General features: G+C 43.4%; 1 protein-coding gene across 13 annotated transcripts in view; it reads right to left on the reverse strand.

Moving 5' to 3' along the window:
- THRB (thyroid hormone receptor beta) overlaps positions 1–26285 on the reverse strand; it is a 337445-nt gene that overhangs the window by 189410 nt on the left and 121750 nt on the right. For 7 of the 13 annotated variants that reach the window (XM_084794673.1, XM_084794688.1, XM_084794684.1 and 4 more), the window contains exon 2: positions 1788–1860. The gene's annotated coding sequence lies outside the window, so the exon portion shown is untranslated. Of the gene's footprint in view, positions 1–1780; positions 1861–15873; positions 15894–26285 lie in introns of those variants that run through there. The other 6 variants (XM_084794677.1, XM_084794676.1, XM_084794687.1 and 3 more) reach the window with 2 other exon arrangements.

The raw sequence follows: 26285 nt of genomic DNA on the forward strand, positions 1-26285 counted from the left end.
TTCTATTACTTTAGGTGGGTATCTGCTGGACCGTAGGCCTCCCCAGATCTCAGGAACCGTGTTGAGATCCAGGGCCACAGTGTAGCCCACACAGCTTTCGGAAGTCATTCGGGTGCAAATATCTGGCTGTTGTCCTTTCATTCACTAAAAGCCTAGCTTTGTGTGTGTGTGTGTGTGTGTGTGTGTGTTTGTGTGTTTGTGTGTGTGTGTGTGTGTGTGTGTGTGCTTTTTCCTTTATTTTTTTTCCGTTCATGGATTAATAGTTTGTAGTCTAGAGTGCCCCAGTAAGTTTTGACACAGGCTAGGTGTGGCACACTCTACGCAGCACCCCATCATTGCGGACAACTCCCTTACCCTCCTGGCCCCTTGTCAGTTCCCACTTCTCCCTGAGGTTATGACAACTGCATTAATTCCTACTGCTATAGACTGACCAAGCCCTTTCCAGAAATACATAAAAGTGGATTCATTGATTGCTTCTTTGGGTTTAATGCTTCATGCATCGAGTAGGTAGAGGAACCTCCATGGCTTCTGTGTCTGAAATCAAAGTGCCACCCCAGATGGAACATGTGTGAGTATCCTGAGGTCTCCTGAGGGGGTTCTGTTGGGGTGGATGACTTCAGATGACAGTTTGGCTGGGGAGGGATGAGGAAGATGCAGAGGTAAGGGGCTCATAGCTCCCCTTTTCATCCTCAAAAGCACAGCTGTCCCCATCCATGCTGTACAGATTGGGGTTCACTGAAAAGCTGCATCTGGGAAAGGAGGAAGTAATTAAAGAAAATGTTCCCATGCTAGAAGCATGGGAAGGATCCACCATTGCATTTTGTATTAGAAAACCACACACCTTAGGGTTCTTAAGTGATCCTATTTTCATGAGAGTCCATAAATTAGCAATACTGTTCTGATAAGAGAGCCAGGACAGCCCTAAAGGAGGGCTGGGGAGCAGAGGCAGCCAGACTGTGGGCTCCCAAGGGAGGCCTTGGGCACCAAGCACTGTAATATTAGTACTGCTTGCCATCAGACAGCACCAGCACAGCCAAGGAGCCTAGACAACAGGCCAGAGGCTGCAGACAAAGGGAGGCACAAAGACAGCATTCAAAGAACCCTGCTGCCGCCGCCAGACTCTTCCATAGACTCCACCAGAGCCAGGCCAGGCCTGCACACTACCCGCTGCTTTTTTTTTTTTTAAATGGTTAGCTTTTAAACTGCTAAAAATAATAAACACAGAGAGGAAAGTGCTGCCATAGCCTTAGATGCAGAGACAAACGGAAACAGTTGTTGTTCTAATGAGGAAAACAGACCGGTTTCAAAATTATAGCTCAGCATTCCAAACAGGCTGCCTGGTGTTGCCACACTCCTCCAGAGGAAGGGGGAATCCAGAGGCGAGGTGATATCAGCGAACCAAGGAAACGCTCCACCCTGGTTCGCTCTAGCCAAGGCTTATCTAATTCTTGTTTTGCTTTTTTTTTTCCCCCTTTAGCATTCAAGAAAAAGATCCTTGAGATGGGATTGGATTCTGGGCACACAGTTTTCTTGTGAAATAAGAGGAATGGCTGTAGCCATCTTGCATTCTGCCACTGCCAATCTTCACCTGGGTAAATTTACCTCATCTCTTCTCCTTGATACAGGGTTAGCAACATAATACCTCACAGTTCCCTGGACTACCATCCTCAGTTATGCTAAATAAAAATTTTTTATATATGGCGATGCCACAAGTTTGAAGACACGAGGGTCAAGTCACAGCAGAAATAAACACAAGTACGTATCGCAAGTCAAGGCTGACCTCTGACCTTCTATTCATTAGGCCATGTGTGGATCTGGCTACCACCATGCAGGTCCTCCAATGAGAGGGAAAGCACGGATCTGGAAAAAAAAAGGAAACACAAGAAAATACAAATTGGTTTTTTTTTTTAAATTTAAATGTAATTCCCCCCAACACTTGATTAAACAGTACCTGATCTTATTTCTGTCCCTAAGTGGAGTCTTGTTTCAGAGCTGTCTCCGATTTTGAATAAGTGCAAACAGACTTAAATGAAATCTCATTCTGAACTGGACATCGTTTCATGGAAAAAGACTCTAACATGAAGCTGTGATGACAGAGTTCAGGCAGGCCACAGCCTTCATGCCTCCCAAAGGCCGGCTTTTCTATGGGGCCTCAAGAACAGCACCCAAGAGTTTTACATTACCAGCCTGGGAAGATGACCGAGAGGCCAAGGAGGACCTACAGGTGATGGGAGAGTTCCTTGTTCCCTAGGAAGAGCCAGCATCCCTGTGCTGGTGAGCGTGTTGCTCCATGCACCATGTACTAGGTGAGAGAAGGCGGCAGGGAGCCTCATCCCAGCACAAAGAGGAGTTGCCTAGAGAGTGTGTGGCCCATCTGGGGACACTTTCTGCAGACAGACACACAAGGTGTTCCCTCCTTTTCATATCTGTTCTTTCTCTTTCACCAGAGGAATAAAAAGAGCACTGGTTTAATTTCATTGATGGTCCCATCCCAAGCATGAGTTGATTTATAAAATGCTAGTCTTTGCTTTTCTATTTTTTGTATTCATGAAAATATCTATGTATCCATGGTAACTGTGTGCTTACGAGTGATTTTTGTGTTTTGTTTTTGAGCCAAGGTCTCATTTTTGTAGCTCAGGCTGTGTTTGAACTCAGTCTGTAGTTCAGGCTGAACCTAAACTCATTCCTGGTGGTCCTTCTGCCTCAGTCTTGTGAGTACTGGGGTTACAGCAGTGAGCTACCACTTCTTGGCTTGGCACGGGTGGTTTTTGTTTGTATTGGTGTGTGTGTCGTAAATATTGCATTACCAAACTGCTGCGTGCTGTTTAAGCTTACTATGAAGTTGGTTCCTGAGATAACGTGGCTCCCTCTCCCTACCTGCTGCTGACCCAAGCATATTTGTCTCCAAGTATTTTCCGAGATCCCTTGGCTGGGGATGAGCTGCCCCCTGACCTCGTGGAGAAGAGCAAAACAGCCCCTAAATAAGACCATTATGTCCCCGAGAACATGTAGAAAGGCAAGCCATTTCCAGCACAGGTATGCTTGTTCATCTCGTGACGTAAGAGCGCCGCAGTGCTGGGGGTAACCGACAGGCATACCGTGCCCAGATTTTCACAGCAAACGCCGTGAAGCTGAGCTCAGCTCCCATTCTCTCAGAGCAAGAAGTCTACTCACTAAGCCATCATCACAACCTGGGCATTTAAAATTTGCCGTGTGACGTGACTTTCTGTCTCGGTCTAAATTTTAAAACTCCCTATACTAATTGTGCAACACTCTGGAGTTTACTATTCGTATATACAGGCGTGAATATGCTTTAATCACATCTGCCTCCTCTACGACCCCTTCCTGCCTTCCCTTCTCATTCTCCCATCTTCACAGTGTGCATCAGAGCTCGGCCCATCATGCCACGTAAACACCCAGTTACTGTCCTGTCAGCCTGCGTTTACAGCACCAGAAAAGCTCTGCTTAAAATAAAAATAAAATAAAATAAAATAAAAATAATAAAAAAAAAGAAAACCTCTGCTTAACACATTAAAGGAATTTCTGGTCACTCAGCAGGCTTTCACTGCTATATCCATGAAGGCTCGTCCACACTGCCTCCACGCAGAACACACAGGCCATGCATATACAAGCAACGCGTTAAGTATTAAAGTTCATTACTGCTGACATTTTTTTTCCTCTGAAAACCACACTGACGATGACTCTGGAGTTGTAGTGACCTATTTTCTTCTAAATCCTTCTGCACTGTTCTTCTCACAAAACCTTCTAATCTGAAACCCCCAACTTCCTCTCACTGTGAGTAGAAACGTTGATAGTATGGGGCCAGAAACCAAAGCACGAAGAAGCACACTGTGTCCTAAAAGCATTTTCAAAGAGGAAGTCAACAGAGCAAAGAAGCTTGTGTATGAAGCTGTTTTGGTTTTCTTCAAGTTTTGAGTACATACACAGCCTGACATTAATATCTAAAAATAAGCAGTGCCTTTTGTAAAAATGATATCAAACTTTAGATAGATAGATGATATGTATCTATATCTATATATTGATATAGATAGATATTGAACACATATGGATATAATTTAATTTAATACGTTAACTCTGATTTAGACTCTAAAGAATAGATTTGAACTTGGTTACCTGAAAACACTATAAAGCCTTACCTGGTTTACACTGAAAAGTTCTTTAAAGTTTTAATTTTACTTTGTTTTTTTTTTAGATAGATTCCCCTCTGTTTCCAAGACTAGCCTGGAATTTACATGTAGCCCAGGCTGGCTTAGAACTTTCAATCTTCTGCCCTAGCCTTTAGGCTGCTGGGGCCACAGGCCACACCTTCATTCATAAACTTCTGTAAAGCATGGTTTGTAGTAATGATTTCACGTGCTTTGATCGCCATGGTGACCACATGAGATAGACAGTAGTCACAGGCTCGATTTCCAGACTAGGAGGGGGCAGGCAGAGAAAGAGTGAGGAAGACGCTGGCGCGGGGCTTCACTGGGCTGTTTGTGTGATGTCATGGGCTTGTTCTGAGTTTCTGAGAACAGGCACTGCCTTTAAAGTGAAAACTGTTAGGAGCTAGAGCTGTGGGAGCTGTGGTGGGAGCTGTGGTGGGAGCTGTGGTGGGAGCTGTGGGGGCTGTGGGAGCTGTGGGAGCTGTGGGCATGGTCCCAGGATCTGTGTAATACAAACAGCATTTCTTTCCCGGTGTGTTTCTGCAAAGTCACTTGATTCCAGTCTGTCCAGTGCTGTGCTGAGGCCATGCCATGCAAACTGCCACCTCAGCCCGTCCAACCTAAACACACCTGGTGTTACTTCTTCTCTTCAGAGAACAGGGGATTAGGAATTTGCTCAGAGCTCAAAGGAGACTGTTGAAGCCATGACAACAGCATCCTTTCCTGGAACAACTGTAGTTTAGGATGTGTGTCTTTTACACCTTTTAAAATTGGGGCACAAAGATGTTACTAGTGTGGTTATTTTGTAGTTCCAAAAGAATCCAGTTTTGTGACCGATTCACATTTATTTGTGGGCGTGAAGAAGTTCATTTTGTTTAGTCATTTGACCTGAGGTGCGCGGTTGGCACTGTTTCTCACGGCTGCTACCAATTAATGCAAATTGAAGGGTAAAGGAGAAATAAAGCTGCTTTAACTTGGTTCTCTAATCTGTTATTTATAAATGGCTCTTTACTTGATCTATTTTAGGGGAGGGAAGTAACCATGAACAAACAAAAATAACACAGAAGAAACTAGCAATTACATAATGTGTAATTTTACTGCAAAGTTATCAAAGGGTTAAATTTATATCTACCCTATTTACTTATTTATTTTGCAACACAGTTCCATTATATAGCTTGAAACTGGCTGTATAAACAAGACTAGCCTCAAAGAGAATGGCTTATTCCTGCTTTCTGGGTAGTGGGATTCAAGGTGTGAGCCACCACATCTGGCTAATCAAAAATAATTCTATGTCCATTTGTCTGTCTGTCTGTCTATCCAACCATCTTTAGCCTCTCAGCTGTCACATGAGGTAGACCAAATTGTGTGAACAGCTATGTTCCCTTGGTGTCTGTTCTGTTGAAGGGTTTGCTAAGTCTTTTAAAATCTTACTTTGACACGTACACTGTCAAAGTGTAAGTATTCCTTTAAGCCAACACCCAGTCACAGCTGCGGAAGCAAGAGAGATCCTTTCTTCATGCATCTTCTTCATATGCTTTGCAGAGGTTCCAGTTCCCTGACATATACTCTACTGCATAGGACCATCTTAAGAAATGGGACTGTTTAATGGCCACTCCTCCCTTTACACCAAGAGAGACATTTCTGAATAGCCCACAGAGGTTGTTCCAGTCATACATGAGGTCTGAAGGGCCTGTTTGTCCCCCTCCCCCAGGGAAGCAGAAAAGGGTTTCAGATCCCTTGGAGCTGGAGTTACAGGTGGCTGTGAGGTTCCTGACATGGGTGCTGGGAGCCACGCTCTGGTGCTCTGCAGGAGCGGTCAGCATTCTTAGTCACGGTGCCTTTTTGATACACTCATTAAAAAAATGTATTTCTCATTCCATGGCCTCTCCTCCCCGCTCCTGCCTTCTGCTTCCTTTCCTTCCTACTTCCTAGCTTCCCCCTATGGTTTTCTCTTTTTGTTCTCTGCTAGGCTGATGGATCCTTTTGTATAGCTCCGTCAACACCTTATAGTTTTTAAATACATTCTTATCCTTTGGCTTTGCTCTTCTAAAACTTAGGTGGTACAGATTGATTTTGTAATTTTTCCTTTTAAAGATTGTTAACTAACAGGAGACTCACCTTTTAAAGGTTTCAAATACTTAAAATTGTAATAATAATGTATGCTGCCTTCCCTCATCCCCTGGACTAGCCTTTTTTTTTCCTTTACATCACCCCACTGCTCAGTGAACAAGTTGAGTCTTTTGCTCCTGTACCCTTCAACACTATTTTTGATCACATGACTTTCTTTGCACCATGAAATTTTATCAGGCATACTCATATACATGCTTGAGAAAGTTCTTGCTCCATGTAAGTGTCTCTCTGCTCCCGTGACTCTGTTGGGGTCACACCTGATCTAGCCTCTCATGGAAAGAACAATGCAAAGGAAATGTCTCACACTAACTATCTCCACAAAGCCAAGACGACAGAGCTACCTAGCTCCTGCTGCCTACAGAATCTAATGTGAGCCCCAGCTGGACTAAAGACCTGCCCTGGTAACCTTTGGACCCATGCATTGATACATGCATGCTGTTTCCAACTTCGTGGTTTGAAGATAACTTGTTACTGATGAAGAAAGCCCAGATGACATCACTGGGCACTGCTAACTGATCCAGGATACATCTGCTGCACTACAGGATGACCACCCAGAAGACAGTTTAGACCCAGGTAATGAATTCAACAAATATCTGCCAAATGTCAGCAGGATCAGGAAAGATTTATCTAGGATATAAAGATAAGCCAAGTTTAACAGAAGTAGCACAGAGACAAATGAATGCACAGGTGAAGGGCAAACTTAGAGTCAAAGGATGGGAAATGCAGTCTCTAGGATCTCAGCAATGGTAGCAAGCCCCTTGATGGTTCAGGCAAGAACAGAGGAATGGAGGACCAGATGACCCAGCAGATACAGAGGTTCACCCCCAAATCTGATAACCTGAGTTTTATCCCTGAAACCTCCATGGTAGAAGGAAAGAACTGAATCCTGAAATTATCCTCGGAGCAATATGAACTGTGGTGTGAATGCATATACACAGACGTACACATAAACAAACACATAAGGTGGTTGTGGTGGTGGTGGTGGTGATTGTGAATGGAGGGGTGGGTTCTGGGGCCAGGCTTATTTAGTGGGACCTGACAGCTCTATGGGCCTGCCCCATAGGATCTGGATCGAGAGAGGAGATGAAATTGTCATCATGATAGTTAATGGCATAGGAAGAGAGAGCAATGAAATCAGAGCCCGAGCTCTTTCTTCCTTCTGTGTTTCTTTGTACCTCCTCCTTGCAGTGACTTCATCTAGAAGACACTCGAGCTCAGGAGGCCGCCTATTAGTAAGGGGAGGGAGGCAGAAAAAAAAATCTGGGGGTTGACAAATATAAGGACTGTCATGGTCTGCCAGGCCCACATAACAACCCCCACCCGCCACCAGGGCTCACTTCTGGAGCCATGAATACTATGGAGGCAGGCTCAGGCAGGGCCCAGGCATGGAGGCCAAGGAGAGGACTGTGGCCCTTGTAGAGCAGAGCACTGAGAATTCTGGAGGGACAGTTAGGGCAGCTTGGAAGGGCCAAACTTGGGAGTACAGTAGGTGATGGTATAGACAGAAATAAGCTTCAGCGGTTTGGGATTCTACTAGGAAGACTGGGTTTGTGTTCTGACGTCAGCAGGACATGACTGGTTTGGGGCAGGGGGTAACATTACCCAACCCTATCAGGGTTACTGCTTCCCATCCAATTTGAGGAAGACATTGAGGACACATAAACTAGGAACTATTAAGCATGGTCTCTATAGAATTTATATCTCCTTAACTAGTCTGTAGGCTTTTTTTTTTAAGCATTCAGTTTTCAGAGAAACTGTGCATGACTTTCACATGGGCCTAATGACTCTAGATCCCATCAGAAATTTTAAGCATCAAAATCAAGAAAGTAACGGAGAAAGCTTCCATTTTAATCCTTTTAGTGAGGATCAAAAACAGCAGTCATGGGAATGGGTAGGAAAAACAGATACAACAGTACAACACTTCTAAAGAACCATCTAAACAAATGATCCAGATAAACTCAACAGAAACGAAACAAGTTCAAGAGAGCCTGGAAGGTTCAACTCTGGGCTATTATAGCTAACTGCTGCTTTCTTACCTTCCCTCTATAACTTGCGGGAAGCAACTTATGTTCCCAAAACACTGTAATAATTATGCTAAAAAGGTTTCTAAGTGAACATGAGGTTTAAAAAAAATGCTCCTCCCATATTCAACACAGACATCACCAATCTAACACAACCTCTTCTTGCCCCTACCATGTCCAACACAGACATCATTAATCCAACACAAACTCTTCCTCCCTCCCCCTGACCTCCCTCCACATGTCCAATACAGACATCACTAATCCAACACAACTTCTTCTCACTGCTGCCAAGTTCAAACACCGACTGCGCATCCTCTCCAGTCAGGAACTCAGATAGCTAGGCTCGAGATGCAACTTACACCTCTGCTCTCTGACTCTTCTGAGGGGACACTCTGTGTTTGTTTTGCTAGCTACCCTTTCATTCCAGAAGAATGGAGTACTGCTAAATGTTTATATTTGACTGCATTGCATACCGCAATCTGAAGTGTAGCTAGGCATTTCTATTCACTTTTGTCATACATGGGAGAGTTTGTTACATACAGTTGGGCCACTAGCTACCTCATACTCATGCTCATGAACCACCTTGGTGTCATCACAGAGCAAGTAACACAGGCATGGATGAAGCTGACTGAGGGGAATATCTTTGCATGCATGAAAACCTATTTGATCATCAAACTATCCCACTGAAGGTTTAAATCAGCACTACCATCACAATCTGTCATGGGCAGCAGCTTGACTATGCAACAAATTCTTATCCTCGATCAAACCAAAGTGGGCACATACTATTACTTTAAACCACCTGCCTTTGGAAGTGTGGTGAGTCTTGGGTTGGCATTTGGATGTCACTGGCTTCCTTACCTTAGGGATGCTATCTAACAAAAGATCAAAATCACCTTCAGTATATATCCATAATAAGGACAGTCAGATCCTTCATTAAAAACTTTTTTTTTAGCTGATAAATGAGGTGACGATAAATGTTTATATCAACACGAGGCCTTTCCCTGTTCCCCTCCACATCAAACTCAAAAGAATGGACTGTTCAGTTCAGACAGAGGAAGCCAAGGTTTGTCAAGCTAGCCTTTGTACAGCGGCTGACAATAGCTGAAAAACTGGAAGACAGAGATCAAATCCTCACTCTCCTCTCTCAAACATCTCTTCCGCTGGGTAATTTATACCGTGCAGGTATCAAGCCATTTGTTTTGCCGTCATTTATTGTTCCTTTTCCAACAGCAATGGAATTACAGCATTGGTTTACTGTCTTTTCTCGCAGGTAGAATTATATTATTCTCCTTCCTACCCCTTGCAACAAAGATGGCATTCACCACTCGAGAGGGCCACCCTGGAGGATCTGCGATCAGAGTGTGGCAGGGAAAGCGCTACCTGCAAAGTAGCAGGAGCAGCAGCTGGGCCCCAGCTTGTCAGGTGAGACTTGGGAAGGTGCTTTGTAAGATTGCCTTTACCTAGCAGACGCCATCTTAGCCAGAGCAACAGCAAACAAAGCAGAGCCAGAAGACAGATGGACAGAAGCACAGATGGGAAAACAGACACATGGATAGCCCATAAAATTGTTCTCTCTCCATACTGTCTGAAATATAGAGCCACTTATTTAAAATTCTTAAAGGTTCCTTCTGTTGGACAAAATAGATCTATAGGATTCTCAAGTTGGATGCCCCTTAGGGTCTGTCTGCACAGAGCTCAGACACTGCAACATCCCTCTGTCTTTTTCTTTCTTCTATCTTCATCCACTTCCTGGGTACCATTCTCTTGCTACCTACCTCCCTGTCAACATGTTAACAGCTAGTGAGCACTTCAGAAGCCTAATAGGTCGATGATATGTTCTTTTGTTTGGCGTGTCTGCCGCTAAGAATTCATCTGAAAGAAATGATCAAAGATGATGTGACACAGAGTCCACATAGTGTCATTTGCAACAGGAAAAGGCGGGGAGGAGAGTCACTAGTTGTAAAATTGGGTAGGTGGGTGGCTGGTGGTTTCTCTTTTATTCTGTCTACTCAACTGAATTTTAAAAACCATTGATACTGGGAAGAGCACAAAGAGGCTGAAAGCAACAGTCCTGTGCTTGGTGCAGGGCCTTGGCTAGTCTCCAGGTGGGAGATCTTGCCCTTCCCCTTTAGATTGTTCTGGGCTATGTGTAGTATAGGCAAATGCTCCAGGCCTCAGACTCCACCACTGCAATGGGGGCATTAATGCTACCAGGCTCAGAGTTGTGATGTGATTAAACTTAAATCCTGAAACGCACAAAGCCTCTTAGGATGACACGGGCTCAAGGAAGGAACAGGTTCCATATCATGCTCAGCGTGAATCGTGGGACCATTTGGAGAGTCCCTAAGGCCATGTTCCTCATCTGGAACATCAGAACAGGGCCTATGAAAGTAACACTGTATCCTTTGTGGTGACATCATAATGTCTTAACAGGAGAACCGACTGTTTCAAATATATCCAGTTCATGTCAGTTTGACCTTAATATATCAGTTTCAAAGTGAGATGGGCACCCGTTCTCAGGAAGCAGTCCTAAGATATTTGCCACCAGCATAGCTAAATAGTAGTAATAATGACAACACTAACAATAATAGTCATAAATGTACTTTTGGCAGGAAAAACAACCCCAGGCTGAGGCTTAATGGATGGAGATGAAAACCAGCAGCGGAGTGGTGACTAGGCGGTGTCTAAATGGACCCAGCTGCACAAGACAGTGCTCTCCAGCGTCTTGGGGATTGCAATGTATGTAAATCTAAGGCGGGCATTCTGAGCCCTTAGCTTTGTGTGTGTGTGTGTGTGAAAAGTAGTCACAATCGCAACTTAGAAAGAGCACTAATGAATTAATGATACATTTCACAATTTCTAGGTTAACCACTAAAGAAAAAAAGAGTGAAAAAACAAACAAATAGTAAACCAATAGAGGTGAAATGTTCCATTAACTAAAAATCATGAAGGGGTGGGGAATAAGAAGTAGAAAAAAAATAAAAAGAAGGAGGAGGAGGAAGAAGAGCGAGGAGGAAGAGGAAGAGGAGGAGGACCAGTAGTAGAGCAAAGAGGAAAAAAAGCAACAGTTAGCTCTATTTCAAATGCAGCAGTCATTTCATATCATACCATATACTAAATTCAAAAATTAAAAAAAAAACCAGAACCCCCCAAATTAAGAAGTTGTTGTATTAGTACCAAACACTATGGGTTTAATAATGAGAGGCATTATTTGAGATAAAAATAGTTATTTTACAGCAATAAAGGAGGAAACTGTAGGAAGACATAAGAATCTAATTCTCAGTTATGAAGCCACAGAACACAGAAAGTCAGTATTTCTGGAATTAAGCCTGATGCTGGGAAAACCCACCGTTTTGTGTGTGAGAGTCTCAGCACCAGGAAGAAACACATGGCAGGTGAGGAAGAACACACACGAGAATGTGACCATCAAACCTCCCTGACACCAACTGTGCAGAGCATGTGGCCAACAACTATAGAACACACTGAACATTTACTGAACTTTACTCTGCATTGGGCGGCAGACAGATGAGTCTGAACAAGCTTCAAAGGGCAAAACCACACAGACTATATCCTCTGACCACTGTGACTCTGCTCTAATTGACACATGGATCTAGGAATAACGTGCAGTGAAAATTAGACAATGTTAGCCATACCGGGAGGGAGTCGTGGTATATCAAATGTGTAGACACTGCTCACGATGATGTCAGATGAATTTGCATGCATCTACTCAACCTGGGTGTGCTGTACAGTTTTGCTCAATTGCCCATTACTGCAGTGCCTCCCAACAGCCTGCGCGTTTCCTGTCCAGATGGCTAGGAGCAGCACCATGGTGAGGCTGGTCTCTGCACAAGTTGTCTTTCTCCATCTCTCTCTCGGCAGTGCCCTAAAGACATTTACACTCACCAGTGACACACAGTCTTACCATTTGCCTGTATATTCCATGCTGGGTCCCAGGGAAGTCCCTTGTTCACTGGGCTACACTCTCCCTGAGCTCCCCGCCTGCCTGGCTGAGCCTGCATCCTTGGGGCTCCATGGCTCCTCTTGAACCCGTAAGTATAACGAATGCTGTGATTGCCTGTGCCTCTCCCAGCCTGGGTCCATGGACATTTGTAGAGATCCTTAAAAACCACTCAAAGGGACACACTCTCCCAGTCATAACCTCACAGTGCCAGAAGGAATCTTTCTTCGCCTTTGTGCTCTATAGCAAGCACCTTTCATGCCTTCTGTAGCCGCCTCTTGAACAGAGATTCCATCCACACACTGAAAAAGGTGAAAACGAGATCAAAAGAAGGGAGAGATGAAATCACTGTTATCTTTGACCTCATAATTGTATATGAGGAAACCAAAAATAGCTGCAGAAAAGTTATTAAAAGTGATCAATGAATTAGGCCAGATCACTGGATATGCGAGCAATATGAAAACTGAGTTGGAAATATAAAATAGAAAATTAAATTTAGAAAACTTAGAGGAAGTGAGAGCTCTATTTCCGAAATGTATGTGGAAAAGCAACGAGCCAAGAACGATCAAGGGGACTCTGAGAGAAGAAAGACACAGAACTCCACACGGAAGGCAGAAGACACACAGGACTCCGCGCTGAATGGTAGTTCAATTGCTCAGCACACTCAAGTGGACACCAGCGCAACGGATGGCACACGGTGGACTAGAAGTCTGCAATGATCACAGTCTCCCAAGCATAGTACTGAACAAAATAAACCAAAACACAAAAACGCCAAGTAAATCTCACATTTCAGAACTCAGATGAGCCTACTCCCTCATCTGGGGCAGGGCAGTGGCAGAGGGCAGAGGAGACCTGAGACACAGGAGAGCTGTTGCTACCGACCACTGAAATGGAGTCTGCACACAGGTGCTCACTCTGGGAAAAGTTCACACTGTGTTCTGATGACTGGCCATATCCGTAGGAAACTTGGTTTCATAAGTAAGCTTAGGAAAATTTAAAGAACAGTGTATGAGTGTTTGTGTGTGTGTGTGTTTGTGTGTGTGTCTATTTGTCTTTCTGTGTCTGTGTGTTTGTCTGTGTGTCTCTGTGTCTGCCTTTTTGTATCTGTCTGTGTGTGTCTGCCTCCTCTCTCTCTCTCTCTCTCTCTCTCTCTCTCTCTCTCTCTCTCTCTCTCTCTCTCTCTCTGTTTATGTGTGTGTGTGTTTGTATGTTGTGTGTCTGTATCTGTGCATATGTTGTGTGTGTGATTCCTGTGTGTTACTCATGAGAACAGACAGGTATATGCCAGTACCGTGGTGGGACCTCCATCAGGCCCCAGGGTGAATTTCAGACATTCTGCAGCAAGCAAAGTGGGGCTCTACCCCTCTCTTAACAGGAAGAAGGGAAGAGGCTAAAAGAAATAGCTTTGTCTAACTACCCCATCTTTCCTCTTTCCATTGGCTTCTGGAACATTCAGCCTTAACTTTGTGCCCCCAGCACATGATGTTCAGTTTTTTTTTTTAAATGTGAACATCATAAGAAACATATCTTGTAGAATGACCCAATGTACAAACTCAGGCACACATATAAAATGTGCGGTTTAGGAAGCCATGCCGTAGCTTTATGTGATGTGCTCTGCTGTTCTTTCCTGCTCTCGCTCTCACATGCAAACCCATTGGGATGGTGACCTCTTGTAAGGTGCTTTCACAGCTCTCAATTCCAGTCCCCAGTAAGATGGTTTCACAGTATTCACCAGTGTGTAAGGGTGAAGACAGCCAAGCTCCCAGGATGAGTAAAGTATCAACTAATTTAGTGAGCTTGGAAACATTATTTTCCAGAGTTCTTGACATAACACAAGACCCTCAGCACAATATTACTGGAGGGCTGGTGCACATTTTGCATATTTACCTAAAGCCCGGATGGCTACATTTCCTTTGCTGCCTCACCTTTTCTTCTAATTTATGACAATATATTATAGGCTATGTATCCTTAAAATAAGCTGTCTTAATTTTTCCAGAACAAGTTTTGAAAATGTCTTTTCCGAATGACCCAGTAAACCCTTCGGATTGGGTGCAAGAGATGAGGCTGCAGGAGAATGCAGGAGTAGGAAATCCAAATACCTGCAAGATCCACACTTCCTGTCCCATCATGGAACAACGTCTGTAGCACGAGGGCACAAAGAGCAGATGGTGAGTGTGGCCACGTGACTGAACTGACTGCTAACCTTCCAGGGAACCAAATCCACTCCAACTTTCCACGAAGACAGGTGGGAGAGCTATTGAAAGCTCACTCTGGGAACCACAAAGACCTCTTTGAGAGAGGAACAAAGGTTCTGCTGAGGACAATGGGGATTGGTGTGAGCATCTCTGTGATAAAAAAAAAAGTTCCTGGTCTTGAGTTTCCTTATCTCAGTTTCTCAAGCCTTTCAGACTGTGTGCCTACAGGGGAGCTAGCAACCGAGCTGGAAGCAACTAGCTCAGGCACGCGAAAATAAGCCTTATCTGTCTGACACAAGAGAAAATTTCACCTTAATAAAACTTTTATTTTCAAACATTCGCTTTGTTTCAATTGGATGAAACATTCCCTACAAAAGGCTCTTAGGTCACTTTTGGGCAAGCCGCCTGTCCCAACACCTACAGAAAGCAAGAAATGTTTTGGACAAAGCATTATGGTCCACTCTGGGACTGCCATCTGTTTGATAACATAGCTGAAGGCTGTAGTTGGGATATAATATGTCTGGTTATTTCTTTAGCAAACAAGGGGTAGAAAAATGCCGGGAACTGTCTGAGGGTTGAGCAGCTCAGCAGACACACATGGAGACTGAGCTCCACAGTGGTTCTGCCACAGGGATGTCTGCCTCCATGTGAAACCAGATGCAACAGCAGATGAAAAGCAGCTGTGCAGCCACAGGGATGCAGCCTGAAAGGTAGGGAATCCCTACAGTAAGATGCTACATACAAAAACCATGACAAAAGCCAGGTGTGGGGGCACATGCATATCACTTCTGAACTTGGCAGTCTGAGCAAAAGGATTGCTGTAAGTTTGAGGCCAGGCTAGGTAGTAAAGTGAGGCTGTGTCTTAAAAGAGGAAACAATGTGCCTGAAACGCAGTGGTTAAGAGCACTGGCTGCTCTTCCAGAGGTCCCAAGTTCAATTCCCAGCATCCATGTGGTAGTTCACAATCATCTGTAATGGAATCTGCTGGCCTCTTCTGGTGTGCATGAAGACAGAGCACTCATATATATTTCATTAATTAATTAGTTAATAATAAACAAAAGAATGACAAACTATATGCATCATGAATACAATAATGTTTCTTAGGTATACAGAACACACACACACACACACACACACACACTCTCATACATACATCCCGTATGCATAGGAATGGCTGGGGAAAATAATAATAATGAGCATTACAATTCTTCCTCTATTTAGTTTTTAATATTTCTACTGTAGCTATAGATTGCTTTAGATAGATAAACAAAAGCCATTAAATATATGTAAATTCTATTGTGGTGGTTTGAATAAAAAATGGTCCCCATAGGCTCATATATTTGACTGCTTAGTCACTAGGGAATGGTGGTATTCAAAAGCACATGAAGGATTAGGGGAATGACCTTGTTGGAGGAAGTGTGTCACTCAGGTGGGCTTTGAGGTTTCAGTCTCTCTCCCTCTGTTTATGGGTCAGAATGTAGCTCTTAGCAGCTGCTCCAGAACCACAGCAGTCTGCTGCCATGCTCCCTGCCACAATGAAAGTGAAACAGTAAGCCAGCCCCAACGAAATGCTTTCTTTTATAGAGTTGCATTGGTCCTGGTGTCTCTTCATAACCATATAACAGGGTCTAATACACAAATATGTTGGTAATTGATCATAGGGCCTTCTGTATGCTAGGCAAGCACTCTACAATCTAGTCCTCCTTTCTGTTTTTATTTTGAGATAAAGTCTAAGTTGCCCAGGCTAGCCTTGAACTCACTTTTTGGATCAGGTAAGCCTTGAACTTGCCATCCTTCTGCCTCAGCTTCTCAAGTATCTTTAACAACTCTAGATTGTTAATTCACTGACATTTTTTCCTCCATGGGGGGATTTCAGGAGTTACATTTTTTATTCATCTTGGAGAACTGGGAGACTGTACATTTCCGTGAATTACACGTAAAACAGAAGCTATGCACAGGTTCCTACTCCATGAAGGCAGATTAAATTACAAAACAATTCAGTCTGGAGATGTAGCTCATTCGTGGATCTGTGAGTTCTATCCTCAAGGCCACACACAAATCCTTATCAGAAACCACTTCTTATATGTATTTTTTTCACAGGGAGTCCACGGAAGAATTTTAAACTGCAATCTGTGAATAGCATTACAAATGGAAGGGAACTAGATGAAAATGCCACAGAGCCAGGAATTCCCTTGGGAGAGTTCTCTAATCCTACAGCAACTAGTGTTCCAAGCTGGCAACAGATTCATACAATCATTTGAAAAAGAAATGAAGGCAGTACAAAGAAATGAGGCTGCTGGCTTCAAGCAAGGACCATAGAACATTCCAGCAAACTAGCAGGTGCATGGGTGTGCACGTTGAACAATCTCTCCCAGTTTCTTGGTCACTTTCTTGAACTGTGCCAGTTAGGTCACTATAGATGACAACAAAAAGCCCAGAGTTGTGCTGGCCAATATCGAGATAAAACACACAACTTCTGTTTTTATTATTGGTTCCTCTGACTTCATATATTTGACAGATAATTTCACATGTCTAAAAAAAATGACAATTCCTCTAACTACTTGTTACTCTCAAGTCACTTGCATTTTTATGTTTTCTTTTTGTCACTTAATTTAAATAAAAAATGGGCTGTGTAGCATGGTAGGTGGTTTAAATAGGTACTTCATAAAATACACAATTCACTGACTATAATATAGGTTTTTTTTCTGCCCATCTCTCAATTAAAGGAATCTAAATAAAGAATTCCTAAGGATCTGAAAACTCTATCACAAACTGGACAGAAATGTATTTAGTTTGCTAAATAAAAACATGGGCTTTAATGAGTGATTAGAATCTAGGACTGTGCTTTGAACTGTTCGTTTGTTCTATTTGAATAATTTACTTAATTTTGTTTTATATGCATTGATGTGAGGGTGTCCAGATCCTCTGAAACTGAAGTTACAGATAGTTGTGAGCTGCCATGTGGGTGCTGGAAATTGAACCCAGGTCTTCTGGAAGAGCAGCCAGTGATCCTAACCATTGAATCTTCTCTCCAGCCCCTTGTATTGTTTTTTAAATCTAAAATAGAATGACAAACTTTCAACGTGTCAGAATCATTTCCAATTGTTAGGCGAAGAGTTTGCTACTGACCTTGGGGTTCCTTCTAGGCTGTAGAGCAAGCATTGTAGGAAAGAGGAAAGGATCCTGTTGGGAGGGGAACAGGGAGCAAGGCTGTGGCCTATCTGGATATTCCATCCCCACCCTCTCTCTCTTAAAAGAAAAGGTACCAAACAGTATCAACCTATGCCCCAAAGTAACGGAAACCAGACCAGGTTAAGTAAGGAGCATGGGTAGGAAGGAAGGTTACAAATCCCTTCAACTGTGTAGATTTCTCCTCCCCTCCTCCCGTTCCTCTTGTGACTCCATGCCAGGCAATGCTCAGCCACCACATGGAGCCTCTGCTCACCTGGTGGCACTTGAGGGATGGGGTCCAAGCAGTCAGTATCTGTGTACCAAGGTCTTCCTGTAAGACCACACTGATATTAGGAAGTACACATAGGAGTCAACTAATAAGGAATGGAGATGCTCTTTTAGGTGTAGAATTCCAGTCAGTAACCGCAACAGAGCTGACAGGAAAGTGTAAGAGCAGCGGCCATTAACCCTAGTGAGTGAGAATTCAAGGAGGAAAAAGATACTTGTATTGTCTCAGAACATTTTCTCCAACTTTACAGGTAGGAAACCTGTAGAGAGCAGATGACAGGTGACTGCGGCGGACCCCAGCAACATGGTACTGACTTCATGCGCCTCTGATGTAGGCACTAGAAAGGAAAAGCCCCCCTTGAACTATTCCTCCCATAAGCACATCTCCCCATCTATCCACAGCCCCGCACTAGAGGCCCTCTCAAGGATAACTGGTCCGCGCTCACCCAAAATATCAGGACCACGAAGAACTAGTCCCAAAGGAAAAGGGCTAATGAGATTTAACAGCTAAATTCAACATGATGTCTTAGAACCAGTTGTGCTTGGAGAAGATATTTCCACCGAGGACATCGCCATAGTTTTTGTCAACTTGACACAGATCTAGAGCCACCTGGAATGAGGGACCCTCAGCTGAGGAACTGCCTCCGTCATATTGGCATGTGGTTTGCTGGCCGATGCAGGAACTCCCAGTGGGCAGTGCCATCTCTTAATGGGTGTGGTCTGGGCTGTGTTATAAAGGGAGCTGAACATGAGCCTGCAAACAAGCCAGCAAGAAACACTACTCCATGGCTTCTGCTTCAGGCATGTACTTGCCTTCCACAAGTGATGGACCATAAAGTGTAAGAGGAAACGGATCTTCCCTCCCCCAGGTGCTTTTGGTCCTAGTATTTATCATAGCAGCAGAAAGTCAGCAGTGAGCGATAGCAAAGACATTCTAGAAAAATCAGTGAGATCTGGATACAAAAGGTCACCTACATAATCTACATGTCAGTGCTGAATTTCCTGGGTTAGTGGCTGAGTGTTTATGTAAGAGTGTGACCTTGTTCTTAGGAAATGCATGCTTATACACTAAGGAGCAAGGGCAGTTAAGACGTGCAGGTGAGCGCCAGAGAGGAATACCGCAGCAACTTCATGTTTTCTCCCTAAGCCATGTCAAAGAGTAAGGCTCACTGAGGTCAGGCCAGCTGGGCTGCCAACCTCTGAACAGTGGGTGTTCAGCTAGAGCGAGAAAGAACACACGCAAGGTGTGCCTACGGGAACAGCTTGAGGATAGGGGGAGGTTCCTATAAAGCCAGCACTTTAAAACCACACAAATATCACTCAAATCAGGTGTGTGTGAGACTTGAGGTGTGTTTCATCCTCTGCAGCTATGAACCCGTGCAACTAGATACTATGCACTCTGCAAATCCATCGAGGGGCAGACACAGAGCAGACAGCACATCCCAAAACAGGAAGAAGGGAGGGCTGAAACAACTGAAGAAGGCCAAACCTAGCAGGAAATCGGCTGGATCCATGGAGGCAAGGTTTTGCAGGGCTACTCCAGCTTAGTGTGGTGCCCCAGTGATCTCTACATTGCCTTCAGAAGCCCCTCCTTTTTCTTGAGGAGCAGAACAGGCTGGCTGCAGAAAATCTCTGTGCGATCCATGGCTCTGTGTGTGTCTACATTTGCATCCTTTCTTTGTCCAGCCCTGCTCTCCAGTACCTCACACTGGCCTAACCTTGCCTCTGTTTCTGACTGTGCTGAGACCCCATCACGATCACATGGGAGGTCTATATTTCTAGCACACACCTCAAAACTATTCCATCACAAAGCCTCTTCTACATTTTTAGTCACTTGTTAAAAATTGTTTTCTTTTCTTTTTTTCTTTCTTTCTTTCTTTCTTTCTTTCTTTCTTTCTTTCTTTCTTTCTCGTTTTGGTTTTTTTTTTTTTTGAGCCTTGCCTATCCTGGCCTTGCTTTGCATACCAGGCTGGCCTCGAACTCACAGCAATCCACCTGCCTCTGCTTCCCTCAGTGCTGGGATTATAGGTGTGTGCCACCATGCCAGCCTGTAAAATTGTTTTCATTAACATATATGTATATACAACAATGGCTTTCATGATGATATTTTTACACATGCACATAATAATGTATCTGGATTATACTCATCCCTCGCTTACCTCTCTTGCCTCCTGCCCACTCCTGCTCAGCTCCTTCTTCCCCACTAACCCTTTTTCACAGTAGGTGTGTGACCTAATGAGGTTTATTAGTGTCACTTACAGGGAACAGGCATGGTACCAGTGCCTACACTCCTGAAGAAAATGTTTGCCTCCCCTTTTGAAGTGACAAGTGGATATAAATGCTCAGGGAGGGCTGAGACCTCAGGAACCCTCACTTCCAGATGATTTGCTATTAACTGACCCAGCATCGTGCAGACTTTGTACAGGCAATGCCAGTTATGTGAGTTCAAGAGGACGAAAGCCTCACCACATGCAGAGGACACGTTCCATACCTCCACCTCCATTTTCAGTCACTTAGGACAGCACTACGCATTTCTCAGCACAAATAAGTGATCACTAGAAGGGCCAACTCAACAGGGGGTGTGACCTGACCATGCTAACAAGAAGGCACAGGCATAGGAAGCCATCTGATCCCTGCTCCCAGGCTAATGTCAGGCTTCTTAAATCAAGGGTGGGCCGTGTGCCCAACAGTCTTGAAACCTCCCTTTTGGGAGACAGCATATCAGGAGGTACAGGCATCAAACAGATTGCCAATGCTAGGAGACCTACATACATGAAAGCAACCTACTGTATAAAATGCAACTAACACACTATTTAGTTTATTTATTTTATTTTAAAGCTCTCTAGGTCCTAGCATTGAAATCAAAGAATGATTGAACTAATTCAATCTCTGTTTCTGGTTCTATTTCTTCTAGATAATTTTTAATTTTTTTTTTCTTAAAAAAAAAAAAAGAAAGAAAAAGAACCCATACATTTTAGCTTCAGAGTCTCAGGGAAGCCCTGTTTAGAAATAATCTCTTTGGAACATTGCTCTTCATGATCAAGGAAAGCCAAATACACAGGCTCATGTTGCTTTCCCAACCTCCAACCTGCACCAGGACTGAGAGCTGGGCCTCTCTAGAAAGGCGTTATCCAAACAGAAACAAGGAACACGTACATATGATCTAAAAAATCTGGGAAGCACAAGGAGTATGGTGTCTATATTAGCCTCCCCTGAGGGGACAGCCACCTCGCCTTTTCGATCCTTCTGGAAACGGTGCTGGCATACATATCTGGGAGTCCTTTTCACAGAAGAGTGCTCACTCATACTGTCTTGCTGTTTGGCTTGCTCTTAACTTGGGTTCCTTTCATGCCAAATTCATGCCACTATATTCGAAAGGACTGCCTTCTTTAGAACTGGTCACACAGAATTCTCCATACTTAGTCCATTTATAATTTGCTAAACTATTCTCCAGTTACATACTCTCAGACCATTGCTGTTCTTTGGTTCAAAAGAAATGCTGTTCTTTCTCATTTTTTTTTTGTTAGCATACACAGGTCTAACTTTCATTGTGACATTTTCATACATATATATCATTACTTTTTTCCTTGTTTACCACCTCACTGCACACCCTCCCCACCTTATCTCACCAGTTCCCCCTCCCCAACCCCAGTGCCATACTCTGCTTTCATGCCAAATATTCTATTACCTAATCTTCCTCCACTCTCATTATTTCCTTTCCACTTATATTCCATGTACAAATGCTCAGAGGTGGGGAAAAGTTAATCTAGATTCTGTGCATGTGCACGCACGTGTGTGTGTGTATCCATGTGTATACACATACATACACACATGATACGAGAGGCAGAGAGAGAGAGATTGAGAACATGCAGTGTTTGTCTTTCTGCATCTGCCTGTTTTGCTCACTGCAATGATATTCAGCTCCACCCATTTCCTCAACAAATACCTGTAGTTTATTTTTCTGGACAGCTCAGTAAAATTTCACTGTGTGTACGTATACATTTTCTTACTTATCTCTTGATGTGTGTTGGCTATCGTGTCTAGAGCAGCAATAGATACACACATGCAAGTGCCTCTGGTGTGCTGATTGGGAACCTTTGGGTAAATGCTCTGGACTAGTACAGCTGTGACACAGCAGCTCTATCTTTCAGTTTATTTTTTCTACGCTAATTTCCATAGTTGCCGTACCAATTTATACTCCCACGTCCTGGCCAATGTGCTGTCACTTGTTTTTTCTTGATGCTATCCATGACTGTGGTAAGATAAAATGCCAAAGGAGTGTTAGCTTACATTCCTTGATGGCTAACAGTGTTGAACATTTGTAACAGTTTTCATTGGCCATGCTATGTCCTGTTTTGGAAACCATCTATTCAGTTAATTAGCTCAATCGCTGATTGGAGGAATCGTTTAGGGGGGTGGTCTTAATTTTTAGGTTCCTTGGATTAAAGTCTTACATTTTTAAGCTCTCGCTATCATTTCTCATCAGATGTAGGCCTAGGGCCCCTTGGTTCTGCTAATTGCTTCTTTTTTCCAATATAGGGCTTCTTCTTCTGAAGAGCCTTGCATTAGTGGAGTGGTCTTTCACCCCACCCCACCACCACCCTCCCCAACCCCAGAGGCCTTGTACTCGTTTCCTTTGTAGGATTTACCACTACCAGAAGTAGGGTGCACTGGATTCTTTTCTTCTATCTTTTGGGGGTGCAAGCTCTATAGTAATCAAAGACATTGCTTTCCTATAACCTCTCACCTTAGTGCATGACTGGCTCCTGGGAGGAGCTCCAGAAATACTCTGAATAGATGAGAAGAACAGTCTGTGTATCTTACTCTTGGGTTGCCCTTTTCCCTAGTGTTTCCTAGGCACTCTTTACGTAAGAGGTAAGCGCGTCTTTGATGGCGATTTGTTGATTTTTAGGAGTTTTTCACACAGTGACTAAACGAATCTCTGATGGTTAATTTATTAATACATATTCCTATAGTGCTTATTTGATTGTTGATGGTATTTTTATTGTCGTTTTTATAAGGAAATGTTCATGTGGTAGTTTATCTACTCATCATAGATTTTGGGTTTCTGTATTTTGCTTCGAAAAGCCTATGCGCTCCAGAGTTATTTTTTTAAAAACAGTATTTGGCATTTAAATGGTTGTTTTCATGTTGGAAGTTTTGGTTCACTTGGAATTTATTTTGGCCTAAGTAATGGCTATGTGTTCTGCTTTGTTGTTTTTCCTGAAATAGTCCATCACTGGCTCAACATTTATTGAAGAATATTCTACTCTTTCTCAAAAGTCATCTTGCTCCAAATTTCCTTAAACATTTATAAAGGTGTCAGGCTGTGTCCCTTCTATGGGTGTGAGTTTACCTGAATTCTTTTTGTTCCAGAATGTATTTTTGTCCTCTATTTAAAATGTCCTGTTGATTCACATATGTTATTTTTCTACAGGAATACAAGAAGCCTCTAGGCTATTTGGTCATATTGTGAAAAGCCCCCTTAATGATGTATTGAGGTCAGTGTATTGTGTAAATTAATGAAGAAGTTCACACAGAAGGATGCAGATGTCTTGACTCCCAATGCTTCTTTGTTCTCCCAACTTCCATGACTCGACAGTAGCTCAGCATTAATGCTCCTTAATAGGTAGGATGAAAGCAATTCTTGCACCAGATTTTTAACTGAGCTTTTGGCCGTACTTGTGGATTGCTAGAGCAAACCACCTGGCACTGAGTGGCTCAGAGCACTGGCCACTTGTTATATCTCATGCCTCTGCATGCTGGGGCAGAGCGGGTGGATGCTTCTGCTTTGCAGTGCTTGTTTAGGACACTGGGTCACCTGCAGGCAGCTGAATGGGAAACTCCATTCACCTGTAGAGCAGGTGACAGGGGTACAGGGAAGCTAAGCTCAGTCAGGAGTGGCTCTTAGAATCCCCACACCTACACTTGGTCTCTCCAGAAGGCAGGCTTCTTGGTCTTTGAGATCTAGGTGGTAGCTAGGGTATCAAAAGGCATTCCAGGGAGCAAGGAGGAAGCTCAGAACCTCAAGTGTCTCAACCACTAGAGTCTCCTCTGTGTGTCTATCATGTGATGAGGGTGCAGATATGTCCAACTACAAGGGGATGAGTCACAGACCTCCCACTTCTCAGTGGAAACTTGCCAAAGAAAACCAATATGCTGTATGAGGAAAACTAATATGCTCTATTCGTAGAAAAGTAGTCCGCTCTGATTGGTTTAGTAACTCAAGGCTTTCCCACAATCTTCTTTCTACTTCTGTCTTTTCTGTCACTGAAAACTAGCAAAATATCTAACTGAAAAATATCTAACTGTTAAAGACAAATTTCAAAGACAAATGATATCAAGTTGGATATCATTTCCTGCTGAAGCAAAGGGGGTACAGCCTTTGGCATGACCCTGGCTTTCCCACTTCTTCCTGCTCTCTTCCTCAGGCCTCTTCACGCCCTTGGTGGTGTCTCTAGAGGGTGAAGTAGGCAATAAAGTAAAGCCAAGCTTGTTTTAGAATTTGTGAATTAGCAGCAATTTTGTGTAAGAGTAGAAAAAAAAACCCTAAAATTAAAACTGAAGTCCGTGTTAAAGGATCAATAAATAATGAAACTCAACTACACACTGTGTAGAGCACTGGAGTTGGTGTTTCTTGTGCTGATCTAGAAGTGGTTTCCAAGACCACGAAGGACATACTCCTACTAACTCTTGCATGTTATCCTTGATGGAGTCAGTCTGTCTATCTGTTTGTGTGTCTCTCTGTCTATCATCTCTCGTTTGTGTATGGTGTACATGCATGTGGGTCTGCAGGTGCATGTGTGCTCATGCATATGAAGGTCTGATGCTGACGTCACGTATCTCTTCTCCATCTCTTTCCATTTCACTTAATGAGGAAGGACTGAGTCTAGAGCTTGACAATCTGGCTATTCTGGCTTGCCAGCTGGCTCTGGGGATGCACATCTGCCTCCCTAGTGCTGTGATTATAGGAGGCCAGCACACTGCTCAACTTTTACCTGACTACTTCTAGGAATGTAAATTCTGGTCCTTAACCTTGCACAGCAAGTACTTTATCCAACAAACCATCTCTAGCTCTGTGTCTCTGCTTCCTAAATCCCAGTGATACACTGATAGTCAGTGGTACCTTGCGTCTCATTCACAGTTATCATTATACTTAAATGAATGGTGTGTTAAGGGTGAACATTGTTAGATCCTTTTAGAGGCGGAAGCAGAGCTGCTCTAAGAGGTAGTCAACCACGCCCACTCTTTACACACTCCTTCAGAGTGTTTGGTGGTGAGTTGCATTGCAGAAGAAGTGCCAAAAGATGGTAAGGTCCAGATGGTCAGGGAGTGTGCTGTGAGACTGTTTCTCTCAGGAATCTATAAAGTCTCACCAACATGACTGCCTAATATGAGCTGAGCAAAGACAGCCCAATGGACATACCGAAGTGGACAAGGAAAGCCCAGGGGGCCTCAACCATACACCAAGAACTACAGGCAACTAAGGAATACTGAGAGTAGAAGAAACAGCATTCCCCAGGGAAGAACACCAATTGATTATCTAATACCAAACCATCAGCCTTGAAAATACAGCAAGTGACATTATTCAGACTAGGCAGTTTGCACTTATATATTTGGGAATATATACAATAATAACTAATGGAAAAAGAGGCCAGAGAGCAAGGAGGGGCACATGAGAAGGAAGAAAGAAAAGAAAAGGGAGAAATTATATATTTATATCATAATCTCTAAAAATAAAAGAAATAATTAAACAAAAAATTTAAAGACCCACTGTGCCACACTGCTAGTATGTTGGCCTATGTGCAGCTTAAGTCTGGTTAGGTCTGGCTAACTATTTTCTGCCATTTCAATACCTCAACTCAAATACACTTTATGTATCAACTCTCCTTCTGGGGTGTTTCTTGCACAAAATATGATGTCAGCAAACTGGCACTGCTGCCGAGAGATATGCTGATTTCTGAAAATGTCCCTCATGTGATTCTGCTGTGCAGGCTCTTTGCCACCAGATTGGCTCCTGCAGGTCCACTGGAGAAATTTGGGTGGAAGAGTGCCAAATGTTTTGACATTTTTTTTTTAAAGAAAAACCTCAAACTCCAGATCTTTGGAGTTCATGTTGGTAACTCCATTAAAGCAACAACAACAACAACAACAACAACAATGCAATATATGAACAAAACAAATCATACATATCCACAGGCATATCAGGTGTGTCAGAGAGGGCTGTGCAGGCTCAAGGTCCTGTGGCCCCAAGACTGATTCTCATACACGTCCCTAATAGTGCAGACTGAAAGCCTAGCTTAATGAAAGAGTCTCAATACCGTTCTTGTCTTTGTACCTGCAGTCCACACAGGGA

Source organism: Acomys minous (assembly GCF_964271855.1).
Source record: "Acomys minous genome assembly, chromosome: 9".
Taxonomy (NCBI): domain Eukaryota; kingdom Metazoa; phylum Chordata; class Mammalia; order Rodentia; family Muridae; genus Acomys; species Acomys minous.